General features: G+C 41.4%; 1 long non-coding RNA gene across 1 annotated transcript in view; it reads right to left on the bottom strand.

Moving 5' to 3' along the window:
* Positions 1-695: 695 nt before the first annotated feature.
* LOC138863849 (uncharacterized) overlaps positions 696-9315 on the bottom strand; it is a 75486-nt gene continuing 66866 nt past the window's right edge. The window contains exon 3 of the long non-coding RNA XR_011399034.1: positions 696-726. This is a non-coding gene — a long non-coding RNA (uncharacterized lncRNA). The remainder of the gene's footprint in view (positions 727-9315) is intronic.

Raw genomic sequence — 9315 nt, 5'->3', positions numbered from 1 at the left:
GATTTCAAAAAAGCTGAAAAGACTCTACAGTCACATGGAATATGATTTCAGGGCTTCCGTCCTCACTTTGCATCAAAATGAAGCAAATTCAACTCTACAGTCACATGACTTACGGTTTCTTCCGTAATACGAGAGCGAAAGAACGAAGCGCAAGCAGAAAATCAATATATATTAGTAATGAATAAATACATCATATATATGTACATATGCACACACACACACACACACATATATATATATATATATTTGTGTGTGTGTGTGTGTGTGTGTGTGTGTGTGTGTGTGTGTGTGTGTGTGTGTGTGTGTGTGTGTGTGTGTGTGTGTGTGTGTGTGTGTGTGTGTGTGTGTGTGTGTGTGTGTGTGTGTGTGTGTGTGTGTACGTGCGTGTGTGCGTGCGTGTACAATAAACACATGCACATATATTTCCTACACACCCAAAAAAAAAAAATCAGCGACACACCCTCCTACAAAACGTTCCAAAACCCATTTTTCCCGTCATCAACGTCACAATCAATAACCCATAGCTACAATTACACGGGGGCGGGAGTGGGGGGTGGGGGGCGGTGGCACAAATCCACACATTAAACCCTCCCCCCCCCTTGAACACCGGTCACGCCCCCTCCCACCCCACAACCCCCACCCCGCTACGCTGGGATGCTGTGTACTTACTGATCAGACTGGGATGAAAGTACTTACCGGGCTGCAGGTTCCGGCTACACTCGGCGCCTGGAATGAAACAACTGGATCAGTAAGTGGTTTACATGAATGCTTATATACACACATCATTTACATAGACGTGTATACATACACACATGCATGTACATAAATATACATGCATATTCACACACATATACATGTGTGTATATACACAGATATGTGTTTGTGTATATACATATATACATACAAACATATATATATATATATATATATATATATATATATATATATATATATATATATATATATATATATATATATATATATATACACACACTTATACATATACATAAAAATACACACACACATATATATACATATACATATACATACATTTGTATATGTGTGTGTGTGTGTGTGTGTGTGTGTGTGTGTGTGTGTGTGTGTGTGTGTGTGTGTGTGTGTGTGTGTGTGTGTGTGTGTGTGTGTGTGTGTGTGTGTGTGTGTGTGTGTGTGTGTATGTATGTGTGTGTGTGTGTATGTGTGTGTGTATGTGATGTGTATGTGATGTGTATGTGATGTGTATGCGATGTGTATGTGTGCGTGTGCGTGTGCGTGTGTTTATACACGTATTGCTATTTGTACATATATTTTCGCACACACGTGCATGTGAACATTTTAGAGGAAATATCCGTTGCCATGGCGCCGCCATTCTCGACGGCTTACTTTTCCCTGCGTGTGTGCCGAAGGAGCTCGGGCCGGAATAACAATGTCCTCTTTCTCTTTCCCATACCGGAGCTATCTCTTTCTGTCTATCTCTGTCTGTCAGTCGCTGTCCCTTTCTGTCTATCTGTCTGTTTCTCTTTCTCTGTCGGTGAGTCAGTCTCTCTCTCTCTCTCTCTTTCTCTGTCAGTCAGTCAGTCTCTCTCTCTCTCTCTCTTTCTCTGTCAGTCAGTCAGTCTCTCTCTCTGTCTGTCTGTCTTTGTCTCTATCTCCCTGTCTATCTGTCTGTCTGTCTCTCTTTCTCTGTCAGTCAGTCTCTCTCTCTCTCTCTCTTTCTCTGTCAGTCAGTCAGTCTCTCTCTCTGTCTGTCCGTCTTTGTCCCTATCTCCCTGTCTGTCTGTCTCTCTCTCTTTCTCTGTCAGTCTGTCAGTCAGTCTCTCTGTCTGTTTGTCTGTCTCTCAACGTTTTTATCAGTTTTCATAATACTATTATTATTGGTAGTAGTAGAAGTAATAGTATTGCTCATCACAACCATCTTGATCATCTTCATCATCATCATCATCATCACCATCACATTTATTATCATCCTGATTATTACTATCATCCTTGTTATAACTATTAGTATCGTTACTATCATCAGTATTATTTTTATATTCATTCTTATTTCCATTATCATAATTATTACCATCATCATTTACATGTTTTCTCCTCGTGAATATCATTACCGCTATCCTTATGTTCGCACTTTCATTTAAAAAAAAAATAATAAAAAATAAAAATATTAAGAAAAAAAAAAAAAAAAGTATCTCAACTTCTCGCTTCCCGATGCGCCATTGTTTATCACTGCGCCCTTGAGCCTCCATTTTTTCCATGACACAGTTTTATCTTGTTCTGCTCTACCCTTGTGCTTTATGGCAACTCGTGTGCAGATATACTTAACTGACAAATATAATGCTCTTTTAACATGACAGGGTTTTTATAGATATACTTAACTGATAAATTTAATGCTATTTTAACATGTCAGAGTTTGATATACTTAATTAACAAATATAATGCTATTTCAACATGATAGGTTTTAAAAGATATACTTAACTGATAAATATAATGCCATTTGAACATGACAGGTTTTAAAAGATATGCTTAACTGATAAATATAATGCTATTTGACCATGTCAGAGTTTAATAGATATACTCAATTGACAAATATAATGCTATTTTAACATGGCATGGTTGAATAGAGATACTTAAATGACAAATATAATGCTATTTCAACATGTCAGAGCTTAATAGATATACTTAATCAACAAATATAATGCTATTTCAACATAACAGGGTTTAATGTGCTAGAGATTAAAGGTATATAAAAACATGTTTTCACGCCTCGGATGTATAGAATACACCAAGCCAGGGAGAAGAGTGCACCACATAGCCAAAAACCGCACTTATCAATACCACTATCATCAACACAGTACGGACACACACAGCATAAATGAAGGCGTTGCAAAACAGCATTCATTACGCCACCATGACGCATACAACATAACGAAAATAACAAGCTAACAACATCCATTCTCGTACGGGATTCGCCAGCATCAGGTCGGGGGCAGGATTGTCCGACAGACCCTGAGAGTTTTTGCCCGTCATGAATGCGTTGTTAAACTGTGTAAAACTTTCTCAAACTCAAAGAAGTTAAAAAGAAATTTGACGGAGCATGACGCCTCCTAAAACGACATCTTTCTCAACTCTCCCTTTTTTTTGTCTCCCTCGTTTCGTAAGACTCCCTTTCTCTTCCACGTCTTCTTGTTTTCTCGCGTGAAATCTACTCTTGAACAACATGTCCATCTCTCTCTCTCTCTCTCTCTCGCTGTCTCTCTTTTTCTCACTCTTTCTCGTCCTCTCGTCCTCTCTCTCTTTCTCGTCCTCTCGTCCTCTCTCTCTTTTTCTCTCTCGCTCTCGCTCTCTCTCTCTCTTCTCTCTCTCTCTCTCTCTCTCTCTCTCTCTCTCTCTCTCTCTCTCGCTGTCTCTCTTTTTTCACTTTCTCTCTCTCTCGTTCTCGTCCTCTCTCCTTTCTCCGTCGCTCTTTCTCTCTCGCTTGCTCGCTCGCTCGCTCGCTCCCGCTCTTTTCTCTCTCTCTTCTCTCTCTCTCTCTCTCTCTCTCTCTCTCTCTCTCTTCTCTTCTCTCTCTCTCTCTCTTTCTCGCTGTCTCTGCTTTTTCACTCTCTCTCTCTCTCTCTCGTTCTCGTCCTCTCTCGTTTCTCCGTCTCTCTTTCTCTCTCGCTTGCTTGCTCTCTCTCTCTTCTCTCTCTCTTCTCTCTCCTCTCTCTCCTCTCTCTCTCTCTCTCTCTCTCTCTCTCTCTCTCTCTCTCTCTCTTTCGTGTTCTCTCCGATTTACGCATGCTCTGTCTCTTTCCTTTATCACCCCCTCGCTCTCATCCTCACTTTCTAATTTCTCCCTTTCCTCTTCTTTTTTCCCTCTCCTGTTGTTCCCAGTTATCCTTTCTCCTTCCTCCTTACACCTTCGTTCTTTCCTCCCCATCTCCCGTTCTTTTCTTCCTCCCACCTCTCTTCCCTTCTTTCTTTTCTCCTTTCAACTCTCCCTCTCTTTCCTTTCCCTCCTCCTCCCCTTTCCTTTCTTCTCTTTCTCTCTCTTACCTCTCTTTCTTACAATACTCTTTTCTTTCGTCCCTCCCTTTTTCACATTTTCCTTATTTTCCCTCTCCCTCCCTCTCTCCTGGCTCTTCTTTCCTTCCTTTCTCTCCTTCCCTCTATTTCCTTTTTTACCCTACCCATTCCAACCTTTCTCTATCTTCAATTCAACATCTTTATTTGTTTCTTTCCCTTCCCCTCTCCCTTTAATTTCTTTCTTCCCTGTTTCTTTTCTCCCTCCGTATCTCCTCATTCATTTCCTTCCCTTCCTTCCCTTCCTTTCCCTTGTGTCCCACCCCTTCCCTTCCCTCACTCAATCCCTTCCCCCCCCTTCCCTTCTCCCCTCCCCCAACCATCGCCTCCCCAAATACCCAACAGATGGCAAAATTCCCCGCCCGCCTTTCCTCCCTCCCTCCCTCCCTCGCTCTCTCATTCTTTTCCTTCCCTTCCCTCCCTCGCTCTCACTCACTCACTCATTTTCTATCTATCTATCTTTCTCTCTTCCTTCCCTTCCCTCCCTCGCCTCTCAACACATTCACTTTCTCTCTTTTTTCTCTCTCTCTCTCTCTTCCTTCCCTTCCCTCCTCTCTCTCTCTCTCTTCCTTCCCCCTCTCTCTCTCTCTTCCTTCCCCTCCCTCCCTCGCTCTCACACCTTCCCCCTCTTCCTTTTTCCCCCCTTCCTCGCCTCGCCTCCCCAAATACCCACCAGAAGGCAAAACTCCCACCCCGCCCGCCCTCCCTCCCTCCCTCCCTCCCTCCCTTCTCCCCCTCCCTTCCCCTTCCCCTTCCCCCTCTTCCCTCGCCTCCCCAAATACCCACCACAGGATAAAACTCCCCTCCCGCCCTCCCTCCCTCCCTCCCTCCCTTCGTCCCCTAATTAATTTTCTCGGTTTTGTTGACACGGAATATAAAGTAGAGGCTTCACTTGTCATGAACGTTCATTCGACAGGTCTATTATGGTCGGACTAATCCTTTCTTATGACGGGGCGAGGGAGGAGGAGGAGGAGGAGGAGGAGGAGGAGGGAGAGGAGGAGGAGGTGGAAGGAGGAGGAGGTGGAGGGGGGAGGAGGAAGGAGGAGGGGGAGGAGGATGAGGAGGGAGGAAGGAGGAGGAGGAGGAGGAGGAGGAAGGAGGAGGAGGAGGGGGAGGAGGAGGAGGAGGAGGAGGAGGGGGGAGGAGGAGGGAAGGAGGAGGGAGGAGGAGGAGGGAGGAAGGAAGGAAGGAGGAGGAGGAGGAGGAGGGAGGAGGGAGGAGGAGGAGGAGGAGGAGAGAGAAGTAGAAGGAGAGAGAAGAAGAGAGAGAGAAAGAGAGAGAGAGAGAGAGAGAGAGAGAGAGAGAGAGAGAGAGAGAGAGAGAGAGAGAGAGAGAGAGAGAGAGAGAGAGAGAGAGAGAGAGGGAAGGAGGGAGAAAGAGAGAGAGAATAGTGGAGTGACCGTGAATTGATGGATGAATGGATGGACTGATGAGTAGTTGGGTGAATGAATGAATGGGTGGATGGATGGGCGGATGGGTAGTTGGATGCAATGATGGGTTAGTGGATGGATAAATGGGTGGGTGGATGGATAGTTAGATTGATTAATGGATGGATGGAGGTTTGGATTGAGGGATGGGTAGATAGCTAAAACGATCTATGGATGAATGAAAAGATGGATGGATGGGATGGATGTGGTTGATGGATGAGTGGGTGAATGAGGCAGGTGTTGGGTGGATGGATGAATGGATAAAATGTATAAATGTTTGAGTGAATGGACGGATGGATGGACAGACAGATGAAAGAATAACGATGTACAGATACGATGTCTGATGAACTGAAATCAGGCGAAATATGGACACGTAGAAGGGAAGATAAATTTAGATTTAGTTCCTAGATAGACAGACAGACATGCGGACAAGTTAACAGACAGATGGGGCAATTTAAGCATAAACAGAAAACGGGAAAGATTCTTGCGCCAAAAGCGGTCACGTGACTCCGTGTTTCGCATCAATTAAGGATCCATTCGAGCGATTAGCAAATGGCGACTTGTTTCTTTTGTTCTATAATTAAACTCTGTCGCCGAGACTCGGGCGCAATTCGGTATAATTTAGGACAATATCCTAACCGTGATATTATTCTCGGCCATTTTTTTTCTTTTTTTACACCACCTATAAAACATCAAAGAAAACGGGTTCTATTGTTTCGTAGGCGAAGTGAAACGGCCAATCAAGTATCAATGTCATTGTATTATTATTATAATCTGCTAATGCTAACGTTTGAAAATCACAAGTAAAATCAGAAATCTATCATCGTTGATGTTAACGTTTGATAATAATAAAGTCAATGTTAGATAATGATCATCTGTTAATGGTAATATAACGTTTTGTAATAAAAAGTTAAGTTAATGTTAGATAACCATCACCTGTTAATGATAATGTTAACGTTTGATAATAAAAAAATGGACATGTAGAAGTTGATGTTAGATAATCTTCATCTGTTAATCAAAATGCCAACGTTAGGTAATTATAAGTAAAACACCGATTTGTAAGGAACAAGGACAGCAGTCGGATTAATCAAAAGAAGCCCTGGACATAATCTCATTCCTGTAACTAAAGCCAGAAAATCGTGGCTAAATAATATATGGCGGCTTCGCTTCCCTTTCTTGACCCGCCTCTCTGTGACTTCGTTTCTACCTTACATGTAGTCTCTCCGCCTTTGTGCCTGTCTGTACTTGCCTTTCTGTCTACGTTTCTTCGTATCTTTGTGATTGTCTCTGTCTCTGTCTCAGCCTGTCTGTTCGTTTCTCTATCTCTATTTTCTATCTTCTGTGTGTGTGTGTGTGTGTGTGTGTGTGTGTGTGTGTGTGTGTGTGTGTGTGTGTGTGTGTGTGTGTGTGTGTGTGTGTGTGTGTGTGTGTGTGTGTGTGTGTGTGTGTCTTCCTCAAGGAGACGTTGTAACCAAACAATATTATTATCAAACTCCTTTAAATTTAGTTTGTTACCCAAGAAGTCAGGAGATATCATCGAGTCTAAGCTGTCTGTTGGTATGGTAGACTAAAAGAGTAATACTTAACAGAATATGCATCTAAATCATACTATATAGCCATATTCACATTCACACACACACGCATGATTATGTATGTGTGCTTGTGTGTGTATGTATGTGTTATATATATATATATATATATATATATATATATATATATATATATATAATATATATATATTATAAATAATATATATATATATATATATATATATATATATATATATATATATATAAGTAAATATATATATACATATATATGCACATGTACATATGTGTGTGTGTGTGTGTATGTAAATATATATAAATATATATATATATATATATATATATATATATATATACATATATATAGATCTAGATATACATATATATATATATATATATTTATCTATATATATATATATATATATATATATATATATATATATATATATATATATATATATATATACATACACAAGTTGACATTCAAAAATCCTGCAAACGATAATGTAATTCCTTCAGATTTCCGGCATTGATTGCGTAGCTCATTTAAATTTACCTCGTTCCCGCGCCACTGTTTTCTGGTTCCTTCAGATTTCCGGCATTAATTACGAAGCTCCTTCAGATTTACCTCGATGCGCCGCTGTTTTCTGGAATCGTCTATGTCTTGATGGCGCTGTGGTTCAAAATCAGCTGTTGGGTCTTGCTAGCACATGGTAACAAGCATTTTTTTCTCATTATTTCTCACTTTATGATATTTTTGTTGCTGTATAACGTTATGATGCTTTAGACAAAGAAACGAGGTTGTGTAAAACGTAAAGTGGAAATGCTGAATAAAGAACTTGATACCGGCGTATCTTGAAATTACTGTGTACGTAGTAATTTTCTGTTAAATATGTACAATATATATAACTACAAAAAATCCGGCACTCCTCAGGTCCGGAAGTTCCCGGATTTTTTAATGTCAACCTGTGTATATACACATATGTATGTGTTTACACATATATGTAAAGGAAAGCCATAATAATATATTAAAATGAATCGTAATATTTCGAACTCGCTTAAAGTTTCTCATCAGACGAACAATAGCCATTTGTTATAGGGTTTGTCTGATATATATACATATACATATATGTGTACCTATCTATCTATATATATGCATACATACATATATAGCACGCACACGCACGCACGCACGCACGCTCAAGTGAATGAAAATGAATCTACCTGAGCCTATATTTGCATGTATACTTATGTAGCAAACACATACACACAAAACACAAACTTACGCACACACGAAGTTACACACACACACACACACACACATATATATAAATAAAAAGCCAGAAAGAGCGAGAATGCCACCACCCAAAATAGAACGCTAACCTTGAGGAATCGAACTGCGGGAATCGCATGACGACTTTCACGACTCGAGCTAATCGCCAAACGACCCAGAAGAGGGAGTACTGTTATGTTATTTCGTTTGTTATGTTTGCACGCTTGACATTAAGATGAATTGGTGATGCAATGATAGCGGTGATACAAGAGCGAGTATATACAAAAAAGGAGGGACGTTGTGGAAGGGATAGGGAGAGGGAGGGAAAGTTAAAAGGAGAGGGAGAGGGAGGGAAAGGGAGAGGGAGGGAAAGGGAAAGGGAAAGGGAGAGGGAGGGAGGGAGGGAGGGAGGGAGGGAGGGAGGGAGGGAGGGAGGGAGGGAGGGAGAGAGGGAGAGAGGAGAGAGAGAGAGAGAGAGAGAGAGAGAGAGAGAGAGAGAGAGAGAGAGAGAGAGAGAGAGAGAGAGAGAGGGAGGGAGGGAGGGAGGAGAGAGAGAGAGAGAGAGAGAGAGAGAGAGAGAGAGAGAGAGAGAGAGAGAGAGAGAGAGAGAGAGAGAGAGAGAGAGAGAGAGGGGGAAATGGAGATGGAGTGGGAGAGGGATAGGGAGTGGGAGTGGGAGTGCCGGAGGAAGAGAGAGAGAGAGAGAGAGAGAGAGAGAGAGAGAGAGAGAGAGAGAGAGAGAGAGAGAGAGAGAGCGCATACAAGAAGAGAAAGAAAATAGAAGGGAGAAAAAAAAAAGGAGAGAACAGAAAGACAAAGATACAGCGGAGACAAAGAGACAAAAAAAAAAAAAAAAAAAAAAAAAAAAAAAAAAAAAAAAAAAATACATATACATATTCCAGCCCTGTCTCATTGCGTTGACTGACTCCCTCATATCAGAACAGATATTCCGATATTAGTGTGTCCAGCTTCCTTATATCGCGTTTGGTGCAATCATGTGCTCGATACT

The sequence above is a fragment of the Penaeus vannamei genome, chromosome 13 (genome assembly GCF_042767895.1).
Source record: "Penaeus vannamei isolate JL-2024 chromosome 13, ASM4276789v1, whole genome shotgun sequence".
Taxonomy (NCBI): domain Eukaryota; kingdom Metazoa; phylum Arthropoda; class Malacostraca; order Decapoda; family Penaeidae; genus Penaeus; species Penaeus vannamei.
This window is presented reverse-complemented; position numbering and strand designations above follow the sequence as displayed.